General features: G+C 38.6%; 20 non-coding genes across 20 annotated transcripts; all 20 read right to left on the reverse strand.

Moving 5' to 3' along the window:
- Positions 1-164: 164 nt before the first annotated feature.
- Positions 165-236, reverse strand: TRNAD-GUC (transfer RNA aspartic acid (anticodon GUC)). The gene has a single exon. It is a non-coding gene; the product is annotated as a tRNA-Asp (tRNA).
- Positions 237-857: 621 nt separating this feature from the next.
- Positions 858-929, reverse strand: TRNAD-GUC (transfer RNA aspartic acid (anticodon GUC)). Its single transcript has one exon. It is a non-coding gene; the product is annotated as a tRNA-Asp (tRNA).
- A 969-nt stretch (positions 930-1,898) lies between these two features.
- Positions 1,899-1,970, reverse strand: TRNAD-GUC (transfer RNA aspartic acid (anticodon GUC)). Its single transcript has one exon. It is a non-coding gene; the product is annotated as a tRNA-Asp (tRNA).
- Positions 1,971-2,592: 622 nt separating this feature from the next.
- TRNAD-GUC (transfer RNA aspartic acid (anticodon GUC)) lies at positions 2,593-2,664 on the reverse strand. The gene has a single exon. It is a non-coding gene; the product is annotated as a tRNA-Asp (tRNA).
- Positions 2,665-2,939: 275 nt separating this feature from the next.
- On the reverse strand, positions 2,940-3,011 carry TRNAD-GUC (transfer RNA aspartic acid (anticodon GUC)). Its single transcript has one exon. It is a non-coding gene; the product is annotated as a tRNA-Asp (tRNA).
- A 622-nt stretch (positions 3,012-3,633) lies between these two features.
- Positions 3,634-3,705, reverse strand: TRNAD-GUC (transfer RNA aspartic acid (anticodon GUC)). The gene has a single exon. It is a non-coding gene; the product is annotated as a tRNA-Asp (tRNA).
- A 969-nt stretch (positions 3,706-4,674) lies between these two features.
- TRNAD-GUC (transfer RNA aspartic acid (anticodon GUC)) lies at positions 4,675-4,746 on the reverse strand. Its single transcript has one exon. It is a non-coding gene; the product is annotated as a tRNA-Asp (tRNA).
- Positions 4,747-5,958: 1,212 nt separating this feature from the next.
- TRNAD-GUC (transfer RNA aspartic acid (anticodon GUC)) lies at positions 5,959-6,030 on the reverse strand. The gene has a single exon. It is a non-coding gene; the product is annotated as a tRNA-Asp (tRNA).
- A 275-nt stretch (positions 6,031-6,305) lies between these two features.
- TRNAD-GUC (transfer RNA aspartic acid (anticodon GUC)) lies at positions 6,306-6,377 on the reverse strand. Its single transcript has one exon. It is a non-coding gene; the product is annotated as a tRNA-Asp (tRNA).
- A 1,559-nt stretch (positions 6,378-7,936) lies between these two features.
- TRNAD-GUC (transfer RNA aspartic acid (anticodon GUC)) lies at positions 7,937-8,008 on the reverse strand. Its single transcript has one exon. It is a non-coding gene; the product is annotated as a tRNA-Asp (tRNA).
- A 1,397-nt stretch (positions 8,009-9,405) lies between these two features.
- Positions 9,406-9,477, reverse strand: TRNAD-GUC (transfer RNA aspartic acid (anticodon GUC)). The gene has a single exon. It is a non-coding gene; the product is annotated as a tRNA-Asp (tRNA).
- A 275-nt stretch (positions 9,478-9,752) lies between these two features.
- On the reverse strand, positions 9,753-9,824 carry TRNAD-GUC (transfer RNA aspartic acid (anticodon GUC)). The gene has a single exon. It is a non-coding gene; the product is annotated as a tRNA-Asp (tRNA).
- Positions 9,825-10,099: 275 nt separating this feature from the next.
- On the reverse strand, positions 10,100-10,171 carry TRNAD-GUC (transfer RNA aspartic acid (anticodon GUC)). Its single transcript has one exon. It is a non-coding gene; the product is annotated as a tRNA-Asp (tRNA).
- Positions 10,172-10,446: 275 nt separating this feature from the next.
- TRNAD-GUC (transfer RNA aspartic acid (anticodon GUC)) lies at positions 10,447-10,518 on the reverse strand. The gene has a single exon. It is a non-coding gene; the product is annotated as a tRNA-Asp (tRNA).
- Positions 10,519-12,424: 1,906 nt separating this feature from the next.
- TRNAD-GUC (transfer RNA aspartic acid (anticodon GUC)) lies at positions 12,425-12,496 on the reverse strand. Its single transcript has one exon. It is a non-coding gene; the product is annotated as a tRNA-Asp (tRNA).
- A 1,559-nt stretch (positions 12,497-14,055) lies between these two features.
- TRNAD-GUC (transfer RNA aspartic acid (anticodon GUC)) lies at positions 14,056-14,127 on the reverse strand. The gene has a single exon. It is a non-coding gene; the product is annotated as a tRNA-Asp (tRNA).
- Positions 14,128-14,402: 275 nt separating this feature from the next.
- TRNAD-GUC (transfer RNA aspartic acid (anticodon GUC)) lies at positions 14,403-14,474 on the reverse strand. Its single transcript has one exon. It is a non-coding gene; the product is annotated as a tRNA-Asp (tRNA).
- A 1,744-nt stretch (positions 14,475-16,218) lies between these two features.
- On the reverse strand, positions 16,219-16,290 carry TRNAD-GUC (transfer RNA aspartic acid (anticodon GUC)). Its single transcript has one exon. It is a non-coding gene; the product is annotated as a tRNA-Asp (tRNA).
- A 1,559-nt stretch (positions 16,291-17,849) lies between these two features.
- TRNAD-GUC (transfer RNA aspartic acid (anticodon GUC)) lies at positions 17,850-17,921 on the reverse strand. Its single transcript has one exon. It is a non-coding gene; the product is annotated as a tRNA-Asp (tRNA).
- A 275-nt stretch (positions 17,922-18,196) lies between these two features.
- TRNAD-GUC (transfer RNA aspartic acid (anticodon GUC)) lies at positions 18,197-18,268 on the reverse strand. The gene has a single exon. It is a non-coding gene; the product is annotated as a tRNA-Asp (tRNA).
- Between the last annotated feature and the right edge of the window lie 732 nt (positions 18,269-19,000).

The following is a 19,000-nucleotide window of genomic DNA, read 5'->3' on the forward strand; positions in this document are numbered from 1 at the left end:
GATTAATTGCGTAATGTTCAGGGATTTCAAAGTCCCTAATTCATAGAGTTGAAGAATTCTGTGTTTGTGGGGAATTCATTACCGATTTCAGGTCATTTTATGAGGTATGAATCAAACAATTCGGACGGTCAACTGTATATAACAAATCATTTACTCAAAAATACCTCCCCGACGGGGAATTGAACCCCGGTCTTCCGCGTGACAGGCGGAGATACTCACCACTATACTATCGAGGATTTACATGAATATGCTTTCAACACTCATGATTTTCAGTGGTCTGATGCTCAATTTCTCTATTTGTAAGGGACTACATTGCAATATGTGAAGATATTCAAAACGTAACGATCGGTTAATTGCGTAATATTCAGCGATTTCATAATCCCCAATTCATAGAGTTGAAGAATTCTGTGTTTGTGGGGAATTCATTACCGATTTCAGGTCATTTTATGATGTATGAATCAAACAATTCGGACGGTCAACTGTATATAACAAATCATTTGCTCAAAAATACCTCCCCGACGGGGAATTGAACCCCGGTCTCCCGCGTGACAGGCGGAGATACTCACCACTATACTATCTAGGATTTACATGAATATGCTTTCAACACTCACGATTGTCAGTGATCTAATGCTCAATTTCTCTATATATAGCGGCCTTCATGCAACATGTGGAGATAATCACAACGTAACGATCGATTAATTGCGTAATGTTCAGGGATTTCAAAGTCCCTAATTCATAGAGTTGAAGAATTCTGTGTTTGTGGGGAATTCATTACCGATTTCAGGTCATTTTATGAGGTATGAATGAAACAATTCGGACGGTCAACTGTATATAACAAATCATTTACTCAAAAATACCTCCCCGACGGGGAATTGAACCCCGGTCTTCCGCGTGACAGGCGGAGATACTCACCACTATACTATCGAGGATTTACATGAATATGCTTTCAACACTCACGATTGTCAGTGATCTAATGCTCAATTTCTCTATATATTGCGGCCTTTATTGCAACATGTGGAGATAATCACAACGTAACGATCGATTAATTGCGTAATGTTCAGGGATTTCAAAGTCCCTAATTCATAGAGTTGAAGAATTCTGTGTTTGTGGGGAATTCATTACCGATTTCAGGTCATTTTATGAGGTATGAAACAAACAATTCGGACGGTCAACTGTATATAACAAATCATTTACTCAAAAATACCTCCCCGACGGGGAATTGAACCCCGGTCTTCCGCGTGACAGGCGGAGATACTCACCACTAAACTATCGAGGATTTACATGAATATGCTTTCAACACTCACGATTGTCAGTGATCTAATGCTCAATTTCTCTATATATTGCGGCCTTTATTGCAACATGTGGAGATAATCACAACGTAACGATCGATTAATTGCGTAATGTTCATGGAATTCAAAGTCCCCAATTCATAGAGTTGAAGAATTCTGTGTTTGTGGGGAATTCATTACCGATTTCAGGTCATTTTATGAGGTATGAATCAAACAATTCGGACGTTCAACTTTATATAACAAATCATTTACTCAAAAATACCTCCCCGACGGGGAATTGAACCCCGGTCTTCCGCGTGACAGGCGAAGATACTCACCACTATACTATCAAGGATTTACATGAATATGCTTTCAACACTCACGATTGTCAGTGATCTAATGCTCAATTTCTCTATATATTGCGGCCTTTATTGCAACATGTGGAGATAATCAGAACGTAACGATCGATTAATTGCGTAATGTTCAGGGATTTCAAAGTCCCTAATTCATAGAGTTGAAGAATTCTGTGTTTGTGGGGAATTCATTACCGATTTCAGGTCATTTTATGAGGTATGAAACAAACAATTCGGACGGTCAACTGTATATAACAAATCATTTACTCAAAAATACCTCCCCGACGGGGAATTGAACCCCGGTCTTCCGCGTGACAGGCGGAGATACTCACCACTATACTATCGAGGATTTACATGAATATGCTTTCAACACTCATGATTTTCAGTGGTCTGATGCTCAATTTCTCTATTTGTAAGGGACTACATTGCAATATGTGAAGATATTCAAAACGTAACGATCGGTTAATTGCGTAATATTCAGCGATTTCATAATCCCCAATTCATAGAGTTGAAGAATTCTGTGTTTGTGGGGAATTCATTACCGATTTCAGGTCATTTTATGATGTATGAATCAAACAATTCGGACGGTCAACTGTATATAACAAATCATTTGCTCAAAAATACCTCCCCGACGGGGAATTGAACCCCGGTCTTCCGCGTGACAGGCGGAGATACTCACCACTATACTATCTAGGATTTACATGAATATGCTTTCAACACTCACGATTGTCAGTGATCTAATGCTCAATTTCTCTATATATAGCGGCCTTTATTGCAACATGTGGAGATAATCACAACGTAACGATCGATTAATTGCGTAATGTTCAGGGATTTCAAAGTCCCTAATTCATAGAGTTGAAGAATTCTGTGTTTGTGGGGAATTCATTACCGATTTCAGGTCATTTTATGAGGTATGAATCAAACAATTCGGACGGTCAACTGTATATAACAAATCATTTACTCAAAAATACCTCCCCGACGGGGAATTGAACCCCGGTCTTCCGCGTGACAGGCGGAGATACTCACCACTATACTATCGAGGATTTACATGAATATGCTTTCAACACTCACGATTGTCAGTGATCTAATGCTCAATTTCTCTATATATTGCGGCCTTTATTGCAACATGTGGAGATAATCACAACGTAACGATCGATTAATTGCGTAATGTTCAGGGATTTCAAAGTCCCTAATTCATAGAGTTGAAGAATTCTGTGTTTGTGGGGAATTCATTACCGATTTCAGGTCATTTTATGAGGTATGAAACAAACAATTAGGACGGTCAACTGTATATAACAAATCATTTACTCAAAAATACCTCCCCGACGGGGAATTGAACCCCGGTCTTCCGCGTGACAGGCGGAGATACTCACCACTATACTATCGAGGATTTACATGAATATGCTTTCAACACTCATGATTTTCAGTGGTCTGATGCTCAATTTCTCTATTTGTAAGGGACTACATTGCAATATGTGAAGATATTCAAAACGTAACGATCGGTTAATTGCGTAATATTCAGCGATTTCATAATCCCCAATTCATAGAGTTGAAGAATTCTGTGTTTGTGGGGAATTCATTACCGATTTCAGGTCATTTTATGATGTATGAATCAAACAATTCGGACGGTCAACTGTATATAACAAATCATTTGGTCAAAAATACCTCCCCGACGGGGAATTGAACCCCGGTCTTCCGCGTGACAGGCGGAGATACTCACCACTATACTATCTAGGATTTACATGAATATGCTTTCAACACTCACGATTGTCAGTGATCTAATGCTCAATTTCTCTATATATAGCGGCCTTTATTGCAACATGTGGAGATAATCACAACGTAACGATCGATTAATTGCGTAATGTTCAGGGATTTCAAAGTCCCTAATTCATAGAGTTGAAGAATTCTGTGTTTGTGGGGAATTCATTACCGATTTCAGGTCATTTTATGAGGTATGAATGAAACAATTCGGACGGTCAACTGTATATAACAAATCATTTACTCAAAAATACCTCCCCGACGGGGAATTGAACCCCGGTCTTCCGCGTGACAGGCGGAGATACTCACCACTATACTATCGAGGATTTACATGAATATGCTTTCAACACTCACGATTGTCAGTGATCTAATGCTCAATTTCTCTATATATTGCGGCCTTTATTGCAACATGTGGAGATAATCACAACGTAACGATCGATTAATTGCGTAATGTTCAGGGATTTCAAAGTCCCTAATTCATAGAGTTGAAGAATTCTGTGTTTGTGGGGAATTCATTACCGATTTCAGGTCATTTTATGAGGTATGAAACAAACAATTCGGACGGTCAACTGTATATAACAAATCATTTACTCAAAAATACCTCCCCGACGGGGAATTGAACCCCGGTCTTCCGCGTGACAGGCGGAGATACTCACCACTAAACTATCGAGGATTTACATGAATATGCTTTCAACACTCACGATTGTCAGTGATCTAATGCTCAATTTCTCTATATATTGCGGCCTTTATTGCAACATGTGGAGATAATCACAACGTAACGATCGATTAATTGCGTAATGTTCATGGAATTCAAAGTCCCCAATTCATAGAGTTGAAGAATTCTGTGTTTGTGGGGAATTCATTACAGATTTCAGGTCATTTTATGAGGTATGAATCAAACAATTCGGACGGTCAACTGTATATAACAAATCATTTGCTCAAAAATACCTCCCCGACGGGGAATTGAACCCCGGTCTTCCGAGTGACAGGCGGAGATACTCACCACTATACTATCTAGGATTTACATGAATATGCTTTCAACACTCACGATTGTCAGTGATCTAATGCTCAATTTCTCTATATATAGCGGCCTTTATTGCAACATGTGGAGATAATCACAACGTAACGATCGATTAATTGCGTAATGTTCAGGGATATCAAAGTCCCTAATTCATAGAGTTGAAGAATTTTGTGTTTGTGGGGAATTCATTACCGATTTCAGGTCATTTTATAAGGTATGAATCAAACAATTCGGACGGTCAACTGTATATAACAAATCATTTACTCAAAAATACCTCCCCGACGGGGAATTGAACCCCGGTCTTCCGCGTGACAGGCGGAGATACTCACCACTATACTATCGAGGATTTACATGAATATGCTTTCAACACTCACGATTGTCAGTGATCTAATGCTCAATTTCTCTATATATTGCGGCCTTTATTGCAACATGTGGAGATAATCACAACGTAACGATCGATTAATTGCGTAATGTTCAGGGATTTCAAAGTCCCCAATTCATAGAGTTGAAGAATTCTGTGGTGAGGTACACTCATGATTTTCAGTGATCTGATGCTCGATTTCTCTATCTGTAAGGGCCTTCATTGCAACATGTGAAGATATTCAAAACGTAACGATCGGTTAATTGCGTAATGTTCAGGGATTTTCAGTGATCTGATGCTCAATTTCTCTATTTGTAAGGGCCTACATTGCAACATGTGAAGATATTCAAAACGTAACGATCGGTTAATTGCGTAATGTTCAGCGATTTCACAATCCCCCAATTCATAGAGTTGAAGAATTCTGTGGTGAGGTACACTCATGATTTTCAGTGATCTGATGCTCGATTTCTCTATCTGTAAGGGCCTTCATTGCAACATGTGAAGATATTCAAAACGTAACGATCGGTTAATTGCGTAATGTTCAGGGATTTCATAGTCTTCCAAGTCATAGAGTTGAAGAATTCTGTGATTGTGAGGAATTCATTACAGATTTCAGGTCATTTTATGAGGTATGAATCAAACAATTCGGACGGTCAACTGTATATAACAAATCATTTACTCAAAAATACCTCCCCGACGGTGAATTGAAACCCGGTCTTCCGCGTGACAGGCGGAGATACTCACCACTATACTATCGAGGATTTACATGAATATGCTTTCAACACTAATGATTTTCAGTGATCTGATGCTCAATTTCTCTGTTTGTAAGGGCCTACATTGACCCATGTGAAGATATTCAAAACGTAACGATCGGTTAATTGCGTAATGTTCAGCGATTTCACAATCCCCCAATTCATAGAGTTGAAGAATTCTGTGGTGAGGTACACTCATGATTTTCAGTGATCTGATGCTCAATTTCTCTATATATTGCGGCCTTTATTGCAACATGTGGAGATAATCACAAGGTAACATTCGATTAATTGCGAAATGTTCAATGATTTTAAAGTCACTAATTCATTGAGTTGAAGAATTCTGTGTTTCTGGGGAATTCATTACCGATTTCAGGTCATTTTATGAGGTATGAATCAAACAATTCGGACGGTCAACTGTATATAACAAATCATTTACTCAAAAATACTCCCCGACGGGGAATTGAACCCCGGTCTTCCGCGTGACAGGCGGAGATACTCACCACTATACTATCGAGGATTTACATGAATATCCTTTCAACACTCACGATTGTCAGTGATCTAATGCTCAATTTCTCTATATATAGCGGCCTTTATTGCAACATGTGGAGATAATCACAACGTAACGATCGATTAATTGCGTAATGTTCAGGGATATCAAAGTCCCTGATTCATAGAGTTGAAGAATTTTGTGTTTGTGGGGAATTCATTACCGATTTCAGGTCATTTTATAAGGTATGAATCAAACAATTCGGACGGTCAACTGTATATAACAAATCATTTACTCAAAAATACCTCCCCGACGGGGAATTGAACCCCGGTCTTCCGCGTGACAGGCGGAGATACTCACCACTATACTATCGAGGATTTACATGAATATGCTTTCAACACTCACGATTGTCAGTGATCTAATGCTCAATTTCTCTATATATTGCGGCCTTTATTGCAACATGTGGAGATAATCACAACGTAACGATCGATTAATTGCGTAATGTTCAGGGATTTCAAAGTCCCCAATTCATAGAGTTGAAGAATTCTGTGGTGAGGTACACTCATGATTTTCAGTGATCTGATGCTCGATTTCTCTATCTGTAAGGGCCTTCATTGCAACATGTGAAGATATTCAAAACGTAACGATCGGTTAATTGCGTAATGTTCAGGGATTTTCAGTGATCTGATGCTCAATTTCTCTATTTGTAAGGGCCTACATTGCAACATGTGAAGATATTCAAAACGTAACGATCGGTTAATTGCGTAATGTTCAGCGATTTCACAATCCCCCAATTCATAGAGTTGAAGAATTCTGTGGTGAGGTACACTCATGATTTTCAGTGATCTGATGCTCGATTTCTCTATCTGTAAGGGCCTTCATTGCAACATGTGAAGATATTCAAAACGTAACGATCGGTTAATTGCGTAATGTTCAGGGATTTCATAGTCCCCCAAGTCATAGAGTTGAAGAATTCTGTGATTGTGAGGAATTCATTACAGATTTCAGGTCATTTTATGAGGTATGAATCAAACAATTCGGACGGTCAACTGTATATAACAAATCATTTACTCAAAAATACCTCCCCGACGGTGAATAGAAACCCGGTCTTCCTCGTGACAGGCGGAGATACTCACCACTATACTATCGAGGATTTACATGAATATGCTTTCAACACTAATGATTTTCAGTGATCTGATGCTCAATTTCTCTGTTTGTAAGGGCCTACATTGCAACATGTGAAGATATTCAAAACGTAACGATCGGTTAATTGCGTAATGTTCAGCGATTTCACAATCCCCCAATTCATAGAGTTGAAGAATTCTGTGGTGAGGTACACTCATGATTTTCAGTGATCTGATGCTCAATTTCTCTATATATTGCGGCCTTTATTGCAACATGTGGAGATAATCACAAGGTAACATTCGATTAATTGCGAAATGTTCAATGATTTTAAAGTCACTAATTCATTGAGTTGAAGAATTCTGTGTTTCTGGGGAATTCATTACCGATTTCAGGTCATTTTATGAGGTATGACTCAAACAATTCGGACGGTCAACTGTATATAACAAATCATTTACTTAAAAATACCTCCCGGACGGGGAATTGAACCCCGGTCTTCCACGTGACAGGCGGAGATACTCACCACTATACTATCGAGGATTTACATGAATATACTTTCAACACTCATGATTTTCAGTGATCTGATGCTCAATTTCTCTATTTGTAAGGGCCTACATTGCAACAAGTGAAGATATTCAAAACGTAACGATCTGTTAATTGCGTAATATTCAGCGATTTCATAATCCCCAATTCATAGAGTTGAAGAATTCTGTGTTTGTTGGGAATTCATTGCCGATTTCAGGTCATTTTATGAGGTATGAATCAAACAATTCGGACGGTCAACTGTATATAACAAATCATTTACTCAAAAATACTCCCCGACGGGGAATTGAACCCCGGTCTTCCGCGTGACAGGCGGAGATACTCACCACTATACTATCGAGGATTTACATGAATATCCTTTCAACACTCACGATTGTCAGTGATCTAATGCTCAATTTCTCTATATATAGCGGCCTTTATTGCAACATGTGGAGATAATCACAACGTAACGATCGATTAATTGCGTAATGTTCAGGGATATCAAAGTCCCTAATTCATAGAGTTGAAGAATTTTGTGTTTGTGGGGAATTCATTACCGATTTCAGGTCATTTTATAAGGTATGAATCAAACAATTCGGACGGTCAACTGTATATAACAAATCATTTACTCAAAAATACCTCCCCGACGGGGAATTGAACCCCGGTCTTCCGCGTGACAGGCGGAGATACTCACCACTATACTATCGACGATTTACATGAATATGCTTTCAACACTCACGATTGTCAGTGATCTAATGCTCAATTTCTCTATATATTGCGGCCTTTATTGCAACATGTGGAGATAATCACAACGTAACGATCGATTAATTGCGTAATGTTCAGGGATTTCAAAGTCCCCAATTCATAGAGTTGAAGAATTCTGTGGTGAGGTACACTCATGATTTTCAGTGATCTGATGCTCGATTTCTCTATCTGTAAGGGCCTTCATTGCAACATGTGAAGATATTCAAAACGTAACGATCGGTTAATTGCGTAATGTTCAGGGATTTTCAGTGATCTGATGCTCAATTTCTCTATTTGTAAGGGCCTACATTGCAACATGTGAAGATATTCAAAACGTAACGATCGGTTAATTGCGTAATGTTCAGCGATTTCACAATCCCCCAATTCATAGAGTTGAAGAATTCTGTGGTGAGGTACACTCATGATTTTCAGTGATCTGATGCTCGATTTCTCTATCTGTAAGGGCCTTCATTGCAACATGTGAAGATATTCAAAACGTAACGATCGATTAATTGCGTAATGTTCATGGATTTCAAAGTCCCCAGTTCATAGAGTTGAAGAATTCTGTGTTTGTGGGGAATTCATTACCGATTTCAGGTCATTTTATGAGGTATGAATCAAACAATTCGGACGTTCAACTGTATATAACAAATCATTTACTCAAAAATACCTCCCCGACGTGGAATTGAACCCCGGTCTTCCGCGTGACAGGCGGAGATACTCACCACTATACTATCGAGGATTTACATGAATATGCTTTCAACACTCATAATTTTCAGTGATGTGATGCTCAATTTCTCTATTTGTAAGGGCCTACATTGCAACATGTGAAGATATTCAAAACGTAACGATCTGTTAATTGCGTAATATTCAGCGATTTCATAATCCCCAATTCATAGAGTTGAAGAATTCTGTGTTTGTGGGGAATTCATTACCGATTTCAGGTCATTTTATGAGGTATGAATCAAACAATTCGGACGGTCAACTGTATATAACAAATCATTTACTCAAAAATACCTCCCCGACGGGGAATTGAACCCCGGTCTTCCGCGTGACAGGCGGAGATACTCACCACTATACTATCGAGGATTTACATGAATATGCTTTCAACACTCACGATTGTCAGTGATCTAATGCTCAATTTCTCTATATATTGCGGCCTTTATTGCAACATGTGGAGATAATCACAACGTAACGATCGATTAATTGCGTAATGTTCAGGGATTTCAAAGTCCCTAATTCATAGAGTTGAAGAATTCTGTGTTTGTTGGGAATTCATTACCGATTTCAGGTCATTTTATGAAGTATGAATCAAACAATTCGGACGGTCAACTGTATATAACAAATCATTTACTCAAAAATACCTCCCCGACGGGGAATTGAACCCCGGTCTTCCGCGTGACAGGCGGAGATACTCACCACTATACTATCGAGGATTTACATGAATATGGCTTCAACACTCATGATTTTCAGTGGTCTGATGCTCAATTTCTCTATTTGTAAGGGACTACATTGCAATATGTGAAGATATTCAAAACGTAACGATCGGTTAATTACGTAATATTCAGCGATTTCATGATCCCCAATTCATAGAGTTGAAGAATTCTGTGTTTGTGGGGAATTCATTACCGATTTCAGGTCATTTTATGAGGTATGAATCAAACAATTCGGACGGTCAACTGTATATAACAAATCATTTACTCAAAAATACCTCCCCGACGGGGAATTGAACCCCGGTCTTCCGCGTGACAGGCGGAGATACTCACCACTATACTATCGAGGATTTACATGAATATGCTTTCAACACTCACGATTGTCAGTGATCTAATGCTCAATTTCTCTATATATAGCGGCCTTTATTGCAACATGTGGAGATAATCACAACGTAACGATCGATTAATTGCGTAATGTTCAGGGATATCAAAGTCCCTAATTCATAGAGTTGAAGAATTTTGTGTTTGTGGGGAATTCATTACCGATTTCAGGTCATTTTATAAGGTATGAATCAAACAATTCGGACGGTCAACTGTATATAACAAATCATTTACTCAAAAATACCTCCCCGACGGGGAATTGAACCCCGGTCTTCCGCGTGACAGGCGGAGATACTCACCACTATACTATCGAGGATTTACATGAATATGCTTTCAACACTCACGATTGTCAGTGATCTAATGCTCAATTTCTCTATATATTGCGGCCTTTATTGCAACATGTGGAGATAATCACAACGTAACGATCGATTAATTGCGTAATGTTCAGGGATTTCAAAGTCCCCAATTCATAGAGTTGAAGAATTCTGTGGTGAGGTACACTCATGATTTTCAGTGATCTGATGCTCGATTTCTCTATCTGTAAGGGCCTTCATTGCAACATGTGAAGATATTCAAAACGTAACGATCGGTTAATTGCGTAATGTTCAGGGATTTTCAGTGATCTGATGCTCAATTTCTCTATTTGTAAGGGCCTACATTGCAACATGTGAAGATATTCAAAACGTAACGATCGGTTAATTGCGTAATGTTCAGCGATTTCACAATCCCCCAATTCATAGAGTTGAAGAATTCTGTGGTGAGGTACACTCATGATTTTCAGTGATCTGATGCTCGATTTCTCTATCTGTAAGGGCCTTCATTGCAACATGTGAAGATATTCAAAACGTAACGATCGGTTAATTGCGTAATGTTCAGGGATTTCATAGTCCCCCAAGTCATAGAGTTGAAGAATTCTGTGATTGTGAGGAATTCATTACAGATTTCAGGTCATTTTATGAGGTATGAATCAAACAATTCGGACGGTCAACTGTATATAACAAATCATTTACTCAAAAATACCTCCCCGACGGTGAATTGAAACCCGGTCTTCCGCGTGACAGGCGGAGATACTCACCACTATACTATCGAGGATTTACATGAATATGCTTTCAACACTAATGATTTTCAGTGATCTGATGCTCAATTTCTCTGTTTGTAAGGGCCTACATTGCAACATGTGAAGATATTCAAAACGTAACGATCGGTTAATTGCGTAATGTTCAGCGATTTCACAATCCCCCAATTCATAGAGTTGAAGAATTCTGTGGTGAGGTACACTCATGATTTTCAGTGATCTGATGCTCAATTTCTCTATATATTGCGGCCTTTATTGCAACATGTGGAGATAATCACAAGGTAACATTCGATTAATTGCGAAATGTTCAATGATTTTAAAGTCACTAATTCATTGAGTTGAAGAATTCTGTGTTTCTGGGGAATTCATTACCGATTTCAGGTCATTTTATGAGGTATGACTCAAACAATTCGGACGGTCAACTGTATATAACAAATCATTTACTTAAAAATACCTCCCGGACGGGGAATTGAACCCCGGTCTTCCACGTGACAGGCGGAGATACTCACCACTATACTATCGAGGATTTACATGAATATGCTTTCAACACTCATGATTTTCAGTGATCTGATGCTCAATTTCTCTATTTGTAAGGGCCTACATTGCAACAAGTGAAGATATTCAAAACGTAACGATCTGTTAATTGCGTAATATTCAGCGATTTCATAATCCCCAATTCATAGAGTTGAAGAATTCTGTGTTTGTTGGGAATTCATTGCCGATTTCAGGTCATTTTATGAGGTATGAATCAAACAATTCGGACGGTCAACTGTATATAACAAATCATTTACTCAAAAATACTCCCCGACGGGGAATTGAACCCCGGTCTTCTGCGTGACAGGCGGAGATACTCACCACTATACTATCGAGGATTTACATGAATATCCTTTCAACACTCACGATTGTCAGTGATCTAATGCTCAATTTCTCTATATATAGCGGCCTTTATTGCAACATGTGGAGATAATCACAACGTAACGATCGATTAATTGCGTAATGTTCAGGGATATCAAAGTCCCTGATTCATAGAGTTGAAGAATTTTGTGTTTGTGGGGAATTCATTACCGATTTCAGGTCATTTTATAAGGTATGAATCAAACAATTCGGACGGTCAACTGTATATAACAAATCATTTACTCAAAAATACCTCCCCGACGGGGAATTGAACCCCGGTCTTCCGCGTGACAGGCGGAGATACTCACCACTATACTATCGAGGATTTACATGAATATGCTTTCAACACTCACGATTGTCAGTGATCTAATGCTCAATTTCTCTATATATTGCGGCCTTTATTGCAACATGTGGAGATAATCACAACGTAACGATCGATTAATTGCGTAATGTTCAGGGATTTCAAAGTCCCCAATTCATAGAGTTGAAGAATTCTGTGGTGAGGTACACTCATGATTTTCAGTGATCTGATGCTCGATTTCTCTATCTGTAAGGGCCTTCATTGCAACATGTGAAGATATTCAAAACGTAACGATCGGTTAATTGCGTAATGTTCAGGGATTTTCAGTGATCTGATGCTCAATTTCTCTATTTGTAAGGGCCTACATTGCAACATGTGAAGATATTCAAAACGTAACGATCGGTTAATTGCGTAATGTTCAGCGATTTCACAATCCCCCAATTCATAGAGTTGAAGAATTCTGTGGTGAGGTACACTCATGATTTTCAGTGATCTGATGCTCGATTTCTCTATCTGTAAGGGCCTTCATTGCAACATGTGAAGATATTCAAAACGTAACGATCGGTTAATTGCGTAATGTTCAGGGATTTCATAGTCCCCCAAGTCATAGAGTTGAAGAATTCTGTGATTGTGAGGAATTCATTACAGATTTCAGGTCATTTTATGAGGTATGAATCAAACAATTCGGACGGTCAACTGTATATAACAAATCATTTACTCAAAAATACCTCCCCGACGGTGAATAGAAACCCGGTCTTCCTCGTGACAGGCGGAGATACTCACCACTATACTATCGAGGATTTACATGAATATGCTTTCAACACTAATGATTTTCAGTGATCTGATGCTCAATTTCTCTGTTTGTAAGGGCCTACATTGCAACATGTGAAGATATTCAAAACGTAACGATCGGTTAATTGCGTAATGTTCAGCGATTTCACAATCCCCCAATTCATAGAGTTGAAGAATTCTGTGGTGAGGTACACTCATGATTTTCAGTGATCTGATGCTCAATTTCTCTATATATTGCGGCCTTTATTGCAACATGTGGAGATAATCACAAGGTAACATTCGATTAATTGCGAAATGTTCAATGATTTTAAAGTCACTAATTCATTGAGTTGAAGAATTCTGTGTTTCTGGGGAATTCATTACCTATTTCAGGTCATTTTATGAGGTATGACTCAAACAATTCGGACGGTCAACTGTATATAACAAATCATTTACTTAAAAATACCTCCCGGACGGTGAATTGAACCCCGGTCTTCCACGTGACAGGCGGAGATACTCACCACTATACTATCGAGGATTTACATGAATATACTTTCAACACTCATGATTTTCAGTGATCTGATGCTCAATTTCTCTATTTGTAAGGGCCTACATTGCAACAAGTGAAGATATTCAAAACGTAACGATCTGTTAATTGCGTAATATTCAGCGATTTCATAATCCCCAATTCATAGAGTTGAAGAATTCTGTGTTTGTTGGGAATTCATTGCCGATTTCAGGTCATTTTATGAGGTATGAATCAAACAATTCGGACGGTCAACTGTATATAACAAATCATTTACTCAAAAATACTCCCCGACGGGGAATTGAACCCCGGTCTTCCGCGTGACAGGCGGAGATACTCACCACTATACTATCGAGGATTTACATGAATATCCTTTCAACACTCACGATTGTCAGTGATCTAATGCTCAATTTCTCTATATATAGCGGCCTTTATTGCAACATGTGGAGATAATCACAACGTAACGATCGATTAATTGCGTAATGTTCAGGGATATCAAAGTCCCTAATTCATAGAGTTGAAGAATTTTGTGTTTGTGGGGAATTCATTACCGATTTCAGGTCATTTTATAAGGTATGAATCAAACAATTCGGACGGTCAACTGTATATAACAAATCATTTACTCAAAAATACCTCCCCGACGGGGAATTGAACCCCGGTCTTCCGCGTGACAGGCGGAGATACTCACCACTATACTATCGAGGATTTACATGAATATGCTTTCAACACTCACGATTGTCAGTGATCTAATGCTCAATTTCTCTACATATTGCGGCCTTTATTGCAACATGTGGAGATAATCACAACGTAACGATCGATTAATTGCGTAATGTTCAGGGATTTCAAAGTCCCCAATTCATAGAGTTGAAGAATTCTGTGGTGAGGTACACTCATGATTTTCAGTGATCTGATGCTCGATTTCTCTATCTGTAAGGGCCTTCATTGCAACATGTGAAGATATTCAAAACGTAACGATCGGTTAATTGCGTAATGTTCAGGGATTTTCAGTGATCTGATGCTCAATTTCTCTATTTGTAAGGGCCTACATTGCAACATGTGAAGATATTCAAAACGTAACGATCGGTTAATTGCGTAATGTTCAGCGATTTCACAATCCCCCAATTCATAGAGTTGAAGAATTCTGTGGTGAGGTACACTCATGATTTTCAGTGATCTGATGCTCGATTTCTCTATCTGTAAGGGCCTTCATTGCAACATGTGAAGATATTCAAAACGTAACGATCGATTAATTGCGTAATGTTCATGGATTTCAAAGTCCCCAGTTCATAGAGTTGAAGAATTCTGTGTTTGTGGGGAATTCATTACCGATTTCAGGTCATTTTATGAGGTATGAATCAAACAATTCGGACGTTCAACTGTATATAACAAATCATTTACTCAAAAATACCTCCCCGACGTGTAATTGAACCCTGGTCTTCCGCGTGACAGGCGGAGATACTCACCACTATACTATCGAGGATTTACATGAATATGCTTTCAACACTCATAATTTTCAGTGATCTGATGCTCAATTTCTCTATTTGTAAGGGCCTACATTGCAACATGTGAAGATATTCAAAACGTAACGATCTGTTAATTGCGTAATATTCAGCGATTTCATAATCCCCAATTCATAGAGTTGAAGAATTCTGTGTTTGTGGGGAATTCATTACCGATTTCAGGTCATTTTATGAGGTATGAATCAAACAATTCGGACGGTCAACTGTATATAACAAATCATTTACTCAAAAATACCTCCCCGACGGGGAATTGAACCCCGGTCTTCTGCGTGACAGGCGGAGATATTCACCACTATACTATCGAGGATTTACATGAATATGGCTTCAACACTCATGATTTTCAGTGGTCTGATGCTCAATTTCTCTATTTGTAAGGGACTACATTGCAATATGTGAAGATATTCAAAACGTAACAATCGGTTAATTACGTAATATTCAGCGATTTCATGATCCCCAATTCATAGAGTTGAAGAATTCTGTGTTTGTGGGGAATTCATTACAGATTTCAGGTCATTTTATGAGGTATGAATCAAACAATTCGGACGGTCAACTGTATATAACAAATCATTTGCTCAAAAATACCTCCCCGACGGGGAATTGAACCCCGGTCTTCCGAGTGACAGGCGGAGATACTCACCACTATACTATCTAGGATTTACATGAATATGCTTTCAACACTCACGATTGTCAGTGATCTAATGCTCAATTTCTCTATATATAGCGGCCTTTATTGCAACATGTGGAGATAATCACAACGTAACGATCGATTAATTGCGTAATGTTCAGGGATATCAAAGTCCCTGATTCATAGAGTTGAAGAATTTTGTGTTTGTGGGGAATTCATTACCGATTTCAGGTCATTTTATAAGGTATGAATCAAACAATTCGGACGGTCAACTGTATATAACAAATCATTTACTCAAAAATACCTCCCCGACGGGGAATTGAACCCCGGTCTTCCGCGTGACAGGCGGAGATACTCACCACTATACTATCGAGGATTTACATGAATATGCTTTCAACACTCACGATTGTCAGTGATCTAATGCTCAATTTCTCTATATATTGCGGCCTTTATTGCAACATGTGGAGATAATCACAACGTAACGATCGATTAATTGCGTAATGTTCAGGGATTTCAAAGTCCCCAATTCATAGAGTTGAAGAATTCTGTGGTGAGGTACACTCATGATTTTCAGTGATCTGATGCTCGATTTCTCTATCTGTAAGGGCCTTCATTGCAACATGTGAAGATATTCAAAACGTAACGATCGGTTAATTGCGTAATGTTCAGGGATTTTCAGTGATCTGATGCTCAATTTCTCTATTTGTAAGGGCCTACATTGCAACATGTGAAGATATTCAAAACGTAACGATCGGTTAATTGCGTAATGTTCAGCGATTTCACAATCCCCCAATTCATAGAGTTGAAGAATTCTGTGGTGAGGTACACTCATGATTTTCAGTGATCTGATGCTCGATTTCTCTATCTGTAAGGGCCTTCATTGCAACATGTGAAGATATTCAAAACGTAACGATCGGTTAATTGCGTAATGTTCAGGGATTTCATAGTCCCCCAAGTCATAGAGTTGAAGAATTCTGTGATTGTGAGGAATTCATTACAGATTTCAGGTCATTTTATGAGGTATGAATCAAACAATTCGGACGGTCAACTGTATATAACAAATCATTTACTCAAAAATACCTCCCCGACGGTGAATAGAAACCCGGTCTTCCTCGTGACAGGCGGAGATACTCACCACTATACTATCGAGGATTTACATGAATATGCTTTCAACACTAATGATTTTCAGTGATCTGATGCTCAATTTCTCTGTTTGTAAGGGCCTACATTGCAACATGTGAAGATATTCAAAACGTAACGATCGGTTAATTGCGTAATGTTCAGCGATTTCACAATCCCCCAATTCATAGAGTTGAAGAATTCTGTGGTGAGGTACACTCATGATTTTCAGTGATCTGATGCTCAATTTCTCTATATATTGCGGCCTTTATTGCAACATGTGGAGATAATCACAAGGTAACATTCGATTAATTGCGAAATGTTCAATGATTTTAAAGTCACTAATTCATTGAGTTGAAGAATTCTGTGTTTCTGGGGAATTCATTACCGATTTCAGGTCATTTTATGAGGTATGACTCAAACAATTCGGACGGTCAACTGTATATAACAAATCATTTACTTAAAAATACCTCCCGGACGGTGAATTGAACCCCGGTCTTCCACGTGACAGGCGGAGATACTCACCACTATACTATCGAGGATTTACATGAATATACTTTCAACACTCATGATTTTCAGTGATCTGATGCTCAATTTCTCTATTTGTAAGGGCCTACATTGCAACAAGTGAAGATATTCAAAACGTAACGATCTGTTAATTGCGTAATATTCAGCGATTTCATAATCCCCAATTCATAGAGTTGAAGAATTCTGTGTTTGTTGGGAATTCATTGCCGATTTCAGGTCATTTTATGAGGTATGAATCAAACAATTCGGACGGTCAACTGTATATAACAAATCATTTACTCAAAAATACTCCCCGACGGGGAATTGAACCCCGGTCTTCCGCGTGACAGGCGGAGATACTCACCACTATACTATCGAGGATTTACATGAATATCCTTTCAACACTCACGATTGTCAGTGATCTAATGCTCAATTTCTCTATATATAGCGGCCTTTATTGCAACATGTGGAGATAATCACAACGTAACGATCGATTAATTGCGTAATGTTCAGGGATATCAAAGTCCCTAATTCATAGAGTTGAAGAATTTTGTGTTTGTGGGGAATTCATTACCGATTTCAGGTCATTTTATGAGGTATGAATCAAACAATTCGGACGGTCAACTGTATATAACAAATCATTTACTCAAAAATGCCTCCCCGACGGGGAATTGAACCCCGGTCTTCCGCGTGACAGGCGGAGATACTCACCACTATACTATCGAGGATTTACATGAATATGCTTTCAACACTCACGATTGTCAGTGATCTAATGCTCAATTTCTCTATATATTGCGGCCTTTATTGCAACATGTGGAGATAATCACAACGTAACGATCGATTAATTGCGTAATGTTCAGGGATTTCAAAGTCCCCAATTCATAGAGTTGAAGAATTCTGTGGTGAGGTACACTCATGATTTTCAGTGATCTGATGCTCGATTTCTCTATCTGTAAGGGCCTTCATTGCAACATGTGAAGATATTCAAAACGTAACGATCGGTTAATTGCGTAATGTTCAGGGATTTTCAGTGATCTGATGCTCAATTTCTCTATTTGTAAGGGCCTACATTGCAACATGTGAAGATATTCAAAACGTAACGATCGGTTAATTGCGTAATGTTCAGCGATTTCACAATCCCCCAATTCATAGAGTTGAAGAATTCTGTGGTGAGGTACACTCATGATTTTCAGTGATCTGATGCTCGATTTCTCTATCTGTAAGGGCCTTCATTGCAACATGTGAAGATATTCAAAACGTAACGATCGATTAATTGCGTAATGTTCATGGATTTCAAAGTCCCCAGTTCATAGAGTTGAAGAATTCTGTGTTTGTGGGGAATTCATTACCGATTTCAGGTCATTTTATGAGGTATGAATCAAACAATTCGGACGTTCAACTGTATATAACAAATCATTTACTCAAAAATACCTCCCCGACGTGTAATTGAACCCTGGTCT

This window comes from Saccoglossus kowalevskii, chromosome 17 (genome assembly GCF_978046115.1).
Source record: "Saccoglossus kowalevskii chromosome 17, keSacKowa6.1, whole genome shotgun sequence".
In the NCBI taxonomy this organism is placed as follows: Eukaryota; Metazoa; Hemichordata; class Enteropneusta; family Harrimaniidae; genus Saccoglossus; species Saccoglossus kowalevskii.